Here is a 13,474-nt window from a genome sequence, read left to right as displayed (position 1 = left end):
AAGAGAAATCTTGACCAATGGATGGGAGATCGCAGATATACCCCAGGGATTACCTCAGTGTCACTGCTCGACAGAGGCACAGCAAAATAATGGGTATAGTTCCCCATACTAAAGGGGTGGCGTAAGCCACAAAACGATGGGCTAGGCTTGTAAATGCCCTCGGGCAGATAGCCTAGTATGAACCTATGAACCTATGAACCTAAATGTAAGGGACATATAACTGCAGTTAATAGGAATGTAGTGTAAACTAGAAGGATGTATAAGTTGTTAATTGAGCTATCTTTTCCACCCAACTGTATGTGCATAAAAAATGCAAGTCCACACCTCAATGGGTATGTCTAATCTCAAAACATTTGTTGGGACATATGTCCTATTGGTTTATAAATATTTGCATTCATTTCTATGCATGTGCCCTGTTCAAATACCACAATATTGGTGGCCTGTTGCCATCAATTAAACCTGCATGCTGTTGTAATGTCCACTATTGTTCTATATATGCATGTGTTATGCTTGCTTTTCAGCTGTTGAAACTCTGGTGTGTTGGGTTAATGGGAATACTTCTGCATGCTGTTATAACTAACTGGGAATGCTGTTAACTGTTACTAACCCATATGTTTATTAAATTCTCCAAAACATAGTTTGTATGGGAAGGCCGGTCCCAGCAGACCCACCTGTCCCACCTCTGGTCATGGTACCTGGTACCAGCAGGTCCGGTGCCCAGCCCCGTACCTCCACCTCCGTTGGCTCTATGCCACCTTTGGGTGGAAGCCCTGCAGGGGATGAGGCTCAGCCTCCCCATGTAAGTATGGGCAGAGGAGGGCCACCTATCACCCTTCGAACGGTCCGGGCTGTGGTGGGTAGAGAGATCGAGCGTTCTGTTGCAGAACCTCTATGTCAGCTTGAGGCATAAGTGGCGCCACTCCAGGGTCAGCCTGCCCCTCCTACACAGCCCCCAGCACATCCACCCTCTGGTGACTGCACATGGGTGTGGATCTCAGTTCCACTGTTGCCATCTGTGGGCTCATGGGCTTGCGATTTCCAAACATCCCTCCCCATCAATGGTGTTCACCCACCACATGTGTCATATTCCACCCCTGTATGTGTCTTGTTTGTCTTGTCTGTTTACCTCCCCAACCTACCTCCCCAAATATACCTACTTCCCCTATCCCCCATTCCACTCTCGCCTGAAAAAAAAGGGCAATCTGCTCCCAAAAAAAAAAATTACGCCTCATACATAGCTGCCCATTTTGCACACATGTCCCTGGACACATAAAATGTAATTTAATTGGCATTACAACATACTTTGTTGTCCTCACCCCTCTCTCAGGGGTTGAAGGTTTCATATTTACCTCCAAATTTATTCCAGATGCACAGCTGTTGCTGTTAAAGAAATGGGCAGCTATGGACCTTCCCTACACCCGCCCTGCACATCCCAAGCTATTTTCCCTACTGTCTTTCCCTCTTTGTGCCCCTTTCTCATCACTTTCCTATTCCCCATTTTCTTTTCTTTCAAAGAAATGAGTGCAGGGGTTAGCGGGAATAAGCACTATTAAACAGTAGTTAGTGGGTTTGCGCGAGTGTACGTGTATTTGCGCTTAGCTAAGCATTGCTAAGCATCACACAAACCCCACACAAACCCGCTTACAACTCCTTAAAAGTGCCTTAGTCACATTATATGTGAGGGCCCTTGTTCTGCTCAGCAGCAAAATAAAACACCTCTATCAGTCTCGAACCCAGGACCTTGTACACACTACACTGCATGAAGTGCCACTAAGCCACAGTAGATATACAACAAGTTGGTGCTGAAATAAATATATCATGTATCAGAATGAGTAAATGTAAAGGAAAAATAGGAATGCCATACCACACAACTTGTTCTGCGGATCTTTACCAACAGTTGTTGTGGGATTACATTACATGACTGTGATAAGAGAAGCAGCCATTCTAGCAGGAAATAATGTTACACCATCACTTTACAAACCCTACACAGTATCACAGCAGGACAAACACTGGCATATCTGTTTAGGGCAGAGGCCATACCTCCCAACTGTTCCTAATTTTCAGGGATGTCCCTGATTTTGAAAAAAAATGTATCTCTATCCCACTGAATCTCTCCGAAAACTACTGCCTTTGGCCAGAAAGGTGGTGAATTACATGGAATGAGTAATGACAATAATTAAGAGTTAGACACTTCTTTTACTTCAGAAAAGGTGTATTAATTCATATGCTCTGGTTCTCTCAAAGTCTCAACTTAATGGCACTAATATTTTAAAGGTGCCCCTGACTTTTTCTCTACTTTTCCCTGAGTCTGTTCAAATATGTAGCTGAGTGTTTGAGAGGTCTGACAGAGAAAGCCTTTCTGCTGTTACACACTGTGCAAATAGCTTTGGAAGGAGTTCTGGAAGCATACCCTTATGTAGGAATACAACACTGAAATACAAAAGGATGTGGCCATGTACTGGTAGCAACCAACTGTAACAATGCCATTGCTCTAGTGCTGAAAAGACCTGTGTGGTGCACAGACAAAGAATAACAGGCTAATCTCTGGCTAGCTTGTGGATAGGTCCACAGTTGGGAGTTACACAGACAAACTACTTGTCCTGATAAACTAACGTACACAGCAACCCTGTAAGTCCAGCAAGATAAAATTCACACAATAATATGTACGCTCTCTGTATTTCTGCACCCCTACCCAAATGTAGAATATACCTGTGTGCGCAGGGACTACCAAGGATGTAGGTAAGCATACTCACAGTACTGAAATGTGTCCAGTTTTCTTGAGTAGCTTGTGCTAATGTCAACACTAAAAAAGCACAAACTGTTTAGAACTGAGTAAATGAGTATTCACAGTATAGCAGTTCTCAAACAATTCTTGTGCCAAAGGAATATATCTCAAAAACTAGCTTTGTATGGCAGTTAATTGTAAAATTTGAAAAGGAAGTACATCCTCCAATGTATCTTGTGTTAGCATTTTGAGAGGTGAGTACATGTCTACACTGTCAAGTGTGTACTGGAAGCAGCAACATTTAGGTTTGAGTACAAAATGTAAATCACTAGCTACACCCCTGGCTTCTGATATAAGAACTATACCAACTTTCTGTCTTAAACAATGATGTCCACAACAAACAAGGATGATCTCCATCTTGGAAAGCTGAAAGGGCCACGCCTACCTGAGTTAGCAATTTATAGTACTGGGTTGCTATGACAGTGATTACTGCAATTACTACACAGCAGGCTGCATGCAATTAGCAAATGGCCACTAATTGGTGCAGAGGCCATCACATGCTCATGTGCAAATACCTACAAAAGTAGGCTGCAATTGCTGCCAACAAACTCATTACTCTATTGCAGAGACTGACAGAAAGAGATAGATAGATAGAGAGAGACAGAGAAAAGGAAAAAGAAAAAGAAATAATACCAAATCATACAAAGGAAAGGTATGTGACACATATATATTTACTGGCATGTAGTAGATGTTTTGGAAGAGTAGTCTACATAATGTGAACCATTCATATGTGGCAGCAGTACTTATCTGTGCACAGTTGTCCTGCTTAACTACTGCTATGGACAATACAGTGTGTACCTGTGGGCAGTGGGACATACCTGTGAAATGTGTAGCTCAGCATTAAATGTCAAAAATCTGATCCATGTTATCTGTGTTCTGTACAGTAGTGTGGCCAATGACTGTTGGGGGGATTAGTGCTGCCATTATATAAACATGGGTGTGACAGAGCAACACATGCATGATAGTCATATTAAAGTGTAGCTTAGCATTGGCAACTGCTGTAGCAGTCTAGTATGCTTATCTAGCATTTGTAGCTATATATACCCCCTCTAATGTTAGTGTGTGTTCACATGTGACACCTGTTTGTGTTGTAGCAAGGCCCAACAGTTCAGCTGTGAGGTCCCGGGACTTACAACAGTGTGAACCTTGTGTGTGTATGCCACACACATATGGAGAAATATATATATGTGTCATATATATTCACATCTGTATATGTACATAGAGCAGGGGACATAGGTTCATAGGTTATAGGTTCATAGGTTACTACTAGGTAACTGCCCTTGTGGGCCATTTTAAGCATAGCCAATTATCCCATGTGAGAATTGAACCCTGCACCTTATGTCTGCAAGGTAAACACCTTAACTATTATGCCAACCTCCCACATATTGCAACTGTTTGTGAAGGGTGGAAATATATATGTTGGTGAAGGTTAGTATGTGCATATTTGTATGTAGGTTTAAGTGTGTGATGAACAAGACAGCATACAGTGCTGGTATATGACATGTGGTGGTTAAACAGTGTGGGTGGTTTGTTCAGTTTGCAATGTTGAAGCCAGTGAGGCCTGCTAAAGCTACCTGGGCTGTGAACACTTTCAATGCATTTATCACAAGACTGTGTGATATTATTACATTACTGTACACCTCATATCCTTTGTAGAATTGATATTCCCACTATGAAAGGTGAAATGTATATGTGCCATGTGCATATGTAGACAAATGGATGTGTATATGTATATATACACACACACACACATATATATATATAGAGAGAGAGAGAGAGAGGGAGAGAGAGAGAGAGTCGTATATACTCATACACACATACATATACTTGTTGCAATAGATTCTCTGTACTGTTGACTGACTATGATGGTCAATGTGTTTGTGAATACGTCAAAGATATGTATTTGTGGGATAGCTTAGTGGGAAACTGTTTATGTCATGGTATTATGGGTCCTTGCTTTGATCCCAACAAAAGCTGTGTATTCTGTTGCTAGGCAGAAAACAGTGCTATGGCATACAGTGTGATTAAGTCCCTTGGTTTTAACTGGGGTGTGTCATTGGAGGCTAAAGCACTACATCTATGATTATTGATCCTGTGTGTACTGTAGTACTACTTGAAGCTCTGGGCCTGTACAGCAAAGTATGGTGTATGTTCACATTGCTTGCATTCACTGTTTTGTGTGGTCCCTGTATTCATCACAGATTACATTCCCCAAGATTAATGTTTTGTAAGTACTGACACACCGTACTGTATAGTACACATGTAAAGCTTATCTGGGTTGCCATACCTTTATGTCCTGTAATTATGTCTGATATGTGTGTGGGTATGTCTGTAACATGTCCTCTGTCATATGTGTGGTAAAACATATAACTGCATATCTAGCAACATTTATAGTGGACTACAGCAGTATGCGACCTATATTCCCAAGTGTGCACATATTTTGGCCACGGGTTTGCCATTAACAAGTTGTGTGGTATAATAGTAATACTGGACCTTATACTCATTGTGATGGATGACATATTTCTTTACACATAAGCTTGATGTATATCTGCTGTGGCTAGGTGGTGTGTTGTGTTGCATACATTGTGCCAGGTACTCTTGTATAGTTTTATATAGTGATTTTATTTTGTTGCTGTGCAGAACATGTTTCATTATATAGAGTGAGCCAAGCACTTTCAAGCAGTTGTGGGGTGAGCAGTGATAAGTGGTAATTAGTGTTTCACTCTCAGTTAGCTAATAGGTTGCTATATATGGCAATTCAGTGATATCTGTACTGTATAATGTTAAATGTGCCATATGACTTGCTCAGACATATTTTTTCTTTATGTCTTCCAGGGATCATGGCACATCACAGAAATCCCAGCTATAGTAGTGCTGAAGAAAAGATCATTACTAGCTGTATAATTCAGCACTACAGTCTAATGTTCTCATGAACCAGCTAGAACCAGCAGGAGCAAACTGCAATGTGGCAAGATGTTGTCCGGAGGGTCAATGAGGTAGGCCTGCATAACCGGACATATGAGCAGGTACGCCACCACTGCAGTGATCTACTCAGACATGTCCATCAGCATGCTTCTGATGTGTGGAGAGAACAGCTTGCAACAAGAGGTGGTGTTAATATCCACCCCCCCCTCACCAGAGTGGAGGAGCTGCTCCTGAGCCTCGTGGCACCTGCCCAACAACAACAGCAGCAGGCATACACCATGATGGAGGTTGGAGCCACACAGCAACCACACATGGAGCATGCAGGTAACATGGCATATCAGTGGACTACTGTTATTTGTATTGGTAGATCATGCATATGTGAGATGTGGATTCTGTCGTTAGAAGATGTGGAGCCTGTTGTTGTGCAATACTGATCATTTGGAACATAATCTGTTGGCCTGTGAATGTAAACTGTTGTTCTACTGTAAGACTGCAAACACACAGTAGCAATGCCACAGTTGTGGCCACTGACAAACTGTCTCATCTCTATGTAGGTCCCTCTAGGGTGACATCAAGGCAGTGGACAGATGCTGGTGAGTGTGTTCTACATTTATTATTGTAAATAAAAAGTGCATGTCATAATTAAGGTATAGGCCATGTGCACATGTAACACACCTACCCATAATGCATGCTGTGCATGTTTGGTGTAAGACCATGCACATCCCACTAATGTGATTAGCTGCCTCAAACACATGCAATACCCAGATCATCTCAAACAAATGTGGCTATACTGTAGTGACCATTGGATAGGCAAAGTTGATACTCAACATGCACATAACATACACAACTATGTCATTCACATAGCATTTTAACATGCTACACATAAAGGATTCACAAACCCTCTGTAAAGACACACTCCAGTATCCAAAATCTCATCCACACATTACACATAATATACCTGAGGGGTAGAGGCCTATCATGAGGCATTTAAACACTCTGCAACACACTACAAATTCATGTCAGGGAATGCTCTTTATTGGCCTCCTTACAAACCCATGTAACAACTGGTTGTGAAATGGTGAATGTAGCCAAGGTAGTACAGTTCCGGTACAACATGATTAGTGCTGGTTTGGGAAACATTTGTAGCCTTGAGTGACCACATGATGTTTCATGATGATGGCCTATGGCACTATACCCCATCCAGTTATTGTAACCACAGTACTACACATAACTCTCATTGCTATACAATGTTGTGTGTGTGCAAACATATACATCTCTAAACAATATGCATACCAATCACCATTTGCACAACTGACACATATATGTCTGGTGATGCTATTGATTGGCTAGGTCATATGACACACACTGGGTATGTGTGATGTTTAAATATGTGTTTTAGCATTGGATGACACTGGCATGTCCACAATATGATCTACACTCACCATAACTACTGCACATTGGGTATGTGGATGAATAGTATTCTATCAATTATGCAAGCACCACTGATGATGTTGTGTGAATACTCATCATACATGTGCTAAAACTGTGTCCACAATTATTTGCTAAAGACACAGAGGCTGTAATCAGCATTGGATACCTATCTGACACACAGATACACATCCAGCTATGGTATGTATACCTGTGAGTTATGGTACACAGTACATTACAGAGTTTTGAATACTTGCACAACAATGTTGTGTCCATGTATGCATTGCATTCCAGGGGGAGGCCAATCACCTAATAACAAAACACATGCATCAAAGCCATGTATAGTGTTAGTAACAAGGACTGTCTACACTTGCACTGCATGCTGTTGAGCAACACATGTCCTGCATGCTGACATGTGTGAATGACTGTTTTGCTTGTGATACTGTACCCCACCATCGCTAATGTGTATGTTCTGAGATTGCTGGTGTTGTGTGTGTGTGTGCGTGTGTGTGCGTGTGTGTCTGCTTTAGGGAGGAGTGTATTTGTGTGTGTGCATGTGTGCATGTGTGCACTTGTGCACGTTTGCATGTGCACATGTGTGCATGTGTGTACATGAGTGCATGTGCATGTGTGCATGTGCATGTGTTCATGTGTGCATGTGCGCATGTGCGCATTTGTGCATGTGCATGTGCATGTGTGCATGTGTGCATGTGGTCTGATATCATGTTCAGGTCTTAAAGTGTGTTTCCTGTTTTCCTCTCACAGCTGCTGAGGTGGGGCTGGTTCAGTACAGCAGGGAACGTGATGTCACTGAGACAGACAGTGATCATGAGGATAGGTGTGTTGAGGCACAGGCAGATTTGTCAGGGTCTGCTGTCGGGCCACCAATTGACAGTACACAAGCCTCCACCCCATCCATGCACACAGTCATACTGCCTGTACATCCATCATCACCATTGCCCTTAGCTGAGGGACAGTGTATGGTTGGCACTGGCCAGGACAGTGTGGTATCTATGGCACATATATCAGGACACAGCAGCCATAGCCAGATGTCTGGAATGGTACCACATAGGCAGATGCCCAGGGGGTCTTGTCAGAGCATTGCTGTTCATCATGCCCCTGGCAGATGTGCCACAACTCTTTCAACCACATGCATGTTCCAGGCTGTCATGGGGGCACAGGCACGAATGGAGCGGTACACCAGACAGGGACTAAGGGCACAGAGAGCTCATAACACCTCTGTAAATTACAGTATCTGTGACCTAGCAGGTGCCATACATAATTACACTGAGGTCATTGATAGATGTTGGGGTGAGACATTGGATGTCCTACACAATGTCATGTCCATGTTTCAGGACAGTGCGGGATGGTTGAGACGTCGATGTGGATGTATGCCAGCAGCATCAGCAGCTGAAGGTCACCGTTGATATCCAGCAAGTCACAGCCACTCCCATAGTGCCAGTACCAGCCCCAGCAATATTGGGGGGGTTGTCCATAGACCGTCCTAGAAGACCACGTGCACGTGGCTCTGGCCAGTCTCAGCAGGGACCTGGATCCAGTGGACATATGTTAACCTCTGAGGATAGTAGCCAGTCTGGATTTGTACCTGATACTGTCTGTAGCACCCCTACCAGGCACAGGTTCCATATCCATGGCCAGAGACGGTGATCTGTAAAGCCTGCTAGGTACAGTCTGTAGCTGTCCCACAAATCCCCGTATATGGCAGCCACATGGTGGAACTGTGTGCATGCAGACACACACACTATAAACCAGAAACCTAGGGCAAACACATACTTGCACACATTACATCAGCATTGGCCTATAACAGTACTCATGGCCCTAACGCACACACTCACACACACATGTCAATTGTATGGCTCAGTGTAGGCCTCTGGCAAACCAACAACACTCCCTGTGCATATGATGAAACCTGTGCCACCTCCTGTCATCTGTAACATTGATGCAGGAACAGGCTAACATGGTGCTGATGCACAGGGTGACGTTGATAAAGTATAGCAATGGTTGAATGTGTAGCATGTTGTCAGCAGTAAAGTGTTATGATATCCTTGAAGGTGTAGCTGAGCAGGTATGATGCAGTAAAGCTGTAATTAGCAATGTTGTATTGTTTCCACCAGTGTTTATTCCAGTTGTGTTTTGTTTGCCCATGTGCCACTTGGCTGATGTGTGTAGTTGTGTCAGCATGTGTTATACAGTGGACAGTAAGTGTGGGGTGTGTGCAGCACAGGTTTGCAGGTGTACATTTGTGAACATGGTTGAGGTGCACTGTCTGCATGTACATGCATATCGGACACATGGGCAAGGTGACATGCCCTGTATTGGCCAGTGTTAACACTCCAGAGTTTCTATTGGTGGCCAGTATGCATTGTACTATACACGTTTTGGAGCTTGAGTACATATGTGTGTGTATGACACGGGTTGACACTGTGCTGTGGGTGATGCTGTTGTGCCTATATGTCATTGGTTTGCATTACTAAGGTTAACAGTGTCCCAGCTGCATAATCCTGTATTAATGCATGGACTGTGCTATCAAAAACACAAGAAATTCTCACTTATACAGTAAAAGTGCATTAGTCTCATGGACCCCTGCCATAAACTAAATATATAATAGAAGGTGTGATGTTATACCAAAAAAGAGTTACATACCAAGAAGGGATAACCTCTCTGGTCAGTATCATTTGGAAAATCCATTCCCTCAATAAACATACAAGGCAAGCTTCAAAATACAAAATGGCAATGATTCCAAAGACAACACTAAAGCTGTCTTTACTGTAGTTCATAATCTACAGGAGAAATCTCAATTGGGTCACAGTTAATTTAAATGGTCACAAAGTACACCTATCTGACTGACATTACCAATTCCTTGTCAGACAGTTTGAATGCGGATTTCACCACCCTGTCGCTATACAAGGGCCACATTTCCAGACCTGAATACCTGATGATTCACAGACACTCTAGTTAAAACATCTTTTTAACAAGGTCCACACCACAGTGGCAATGGTACTGGGCAGTGTACCAGGCTGTGTCATACACAAGCTGACATATGAAGTCACCACTCACCTAAATGCTCTGTCCAGATGGAGCCTCTATACAGGTTACATACATGTGGAATGACGTACAGTAATGGTGTTCACAGTCCACAAGGGTTGAGCTACAACATCTTCTTCTCCTTTCAGATGCTCCCATTAGGGGTCGCCACAGTACATCATCTGTTTCCATGTCTTCCTGCCCTCTGCATTTTGCACTGTCACACCATCCACCTGCATGTCCTCTCTCACCACAGCGATAAACTTCATCTTAGGCATTCCTCTTTTCCTGTTACCTGGCGGCTTCATCCTTAGCATCTATTTCACAATATACTCTGCATCCTTCCTCAGCACATGTAAAAACCAACTTAATCCTGCCTATTTGGCATGGTCTACTAACACTCAAACTTGGCCTGACCCTCTAATATACTTATTCTTAAACCTGTCCACCCTCATCACACCTAGTGCAAATGTTAACATAAACTGATTAAGGGAAGAACTACAACAGGTCCTGGAAACTCTCACCCTATAAGCCAGACCAATGTTATCTGGAAGGCTATGGAGCACAGCATTATGGAACATTATGAACCTGAAAACACTGCATCATACCCACTTAGGTTCTCTAAAGGCCAGATCATGGCTCCTACAGCTAGTAGACTTCAAGCCAGTCAATAAGGCTATAGGTGAGGGAGGGGAGGTCAACTCAGCCAAGCTATAGCTCACCAGCAAATCATACCCATCCCACATACTGGTATTAGACATAACCTCAACAGACTGACCATAAACAATTGTTAGATGATGGCTTAACAACTGATGCACAGATGTAGGACATACAGTAATATTTTCAGCCTCCATGTACTATTCTATGCCAGTAACAAGTGGTATTCACCTGCAATCAGTCCTGGGACCACTCCTATTTGGCATATAGCTTTCTTAGGTACAAGCAAACACAGTAGGGATATGTCTGCCCACATTTGATGAAAATGCAAACTGTGGGCTATACTTTATTCTCCAGATGACACACACATCCTCCAAAAGGGTATCATACAGATAGATACCTGTTATCAAACTCATGCTGTAAAGCTATAAGCCTAAGAAAGCATAGTTATCCACTTTTAGAAAAAAAAGTATCCCCAGAGTACCACATATGTAGTAGCCCCCAAAATGTGGAACAGGTACTAATGTATACATAGAGCCATGTGTTAAGTCCTCTCTCCTTTGATAATCACATTACCAAAGGGTTTTGGAAATCCCTCTGTGGAGCACATAAGCAATAAAGGGTTTGCATGCAGATCCACAGAGGTTGTTGCACACCTATAATGATTAGTCATCTTTGCCAGACTTTGCTTGCTTTGGAACAGGTTTCAAATATATCTCAAGCATAAACCCTCACTCACACTCTTCAATAGAAACCGTGATGAGTGGATGTGAAACAGGAGCTATAACCCAGGGATTATGGCAGTGGCTAAGCTTGTCACAAGCATACAGAAGTGACCTAAGGTCTTGGAAAGAGCCAGCACACTCTGGCAAAGATAACACATGCGTTCATGGAGAAAGCAGAGTACACACCTATGAAATACTTGAGGTCACATGTATGTATATGGATTTGCCCAACAGCTACCTTACATGTGTAATGCACATACAGTTGTCATTGTGATATGTCATACACTATAAAAATCAAAACCCACTCCACGTTGGCCAATGGTGTCACACACCTGGAGCACAGACACACACACACAGTCAGCAAGTGCGAGATTCAAACGCTTTCCTAACAACATTATGATACTACAGTAGTATGCATTTACAAAACACGCTATACACATTACTAGGATTTCACCTTTGAACAGGTATATTTGTAGGATAGTGACATCATCGGACTTGACAAAGATGAGTATACCACTTTTAAGGTGTTTGAGTAGTCTCCAAAAAGGTTGCTCCTAACCAGGGAGACACACATACACACACACACAGTTGGCAAGTGCAGGATTCAAACCCCTACCTAACTACATTATGATAATGCAGCTGTACACATTTACACGATGCACTATACACATTACTGGAATTTCATCTTTCCAAAGGTATATTTGTAGGATGGTGACATCATCGGACTTGACAAAGATGAGTATAGCACTTTTAAGGTGTTTGAGTAGTCTCCAAAAAGGTTACTCCTACCCAGGGAGACACATACACAGGTGGCAAGTGCAGGATTCAAACCCTTACCTAACTACATTATGATACTACAGCAATACACATTTACACAACGCATTATACACATTACTGGAGTTGCACCTTTCCACAGGTATATTTGTAGGATGGTGACATCATCGGACTTGACAAAGATGAGTATAGCACTTTTAAGGTGTTTGAGTAGTCTCCAAAAAGGTTACTCCTACCCAGGGAGACACATACACAGGTGGCAAGTGCAGGATTCAAACCCTTACCTAACTACATTATGATACTACAGCAATACACATTTACACAACGCATTATACACATTACTGGAGTTGCACCTTTCCACAGGTATATTTGTAGGATGGTGACATCATCGGACTTGACAAAGATGAGTATACCACTTTTAAGGTGTTTGAGTAGTCTCCAAAAAGGCTGCTTTTCCCCAGGGAGACACACACAGTTGGCAAGTGCGGTGTTCTTAATCCATACTAAGTACGTCTTTACACATCAGCAAGCAATATGTAGTTACAGGGTGCAATACAGACATTACTTGCTGACAGTTTGCACAATGTTTTTTTTCACATTTGCTAACCTCAGCAGGCTTGTCAGACTAGGTGTATTGTGAGTGTATTGTATGCATAGACCATGACCATATCATATATGGGTTGATGCACCACATGCTGGCACACACATGGTCAAACCTTGAGTAGCATCTTACCTTCACCTACATGATACTGCAATATAACAGAAAGATGATAAACTTCAACAATTGGCTGAGCTTCCGGTGTCATTCAAAGGGGATCCAGTCTCTGTCTGCCTGCTTCCCTACAGATGGTTTGCACCTGCCGCCCCTATGCTTCTGAATACTGGCCAAGGCTTGTGCTGTCCCCATATTACCTTTTTTAGACAAGGCTCAAAGGTTCATAGGTTCATAGGTAGGTACTAGTCTATCGGCCCTAGGGCCTATACAAGACCAGCCAAAAAGGTACCCTGGCCTTTGCCACCCAATAAATTTATTTTCTTGTGCCATTGTCATGCAGAGACACAGAAGTGATCCCCAGGGTGAATTTCCTATTTCCCATCCAATAATCAAGATTTTCCTTGAAGAGTACTAATGAGG

Source organism: Protopterus annectens, chromosome 2.part1 (genome assembly GCF_019279795.1).
Source record: "Protopterus annectens isolate FY-2018-M chromosome 2.part1, PAN1.0, whole genome shotgun sequence".
In the NCBI taxonomy this organism is placed as follows: domain Eukaryota; kingdom Metazoa; phylum Chordata; order Ceratodontiformes; family Protopteridae; genus Protopterus; species Protopterus annectens.
Note: the sequence above shows the minus strand (reverse complement) of the source record.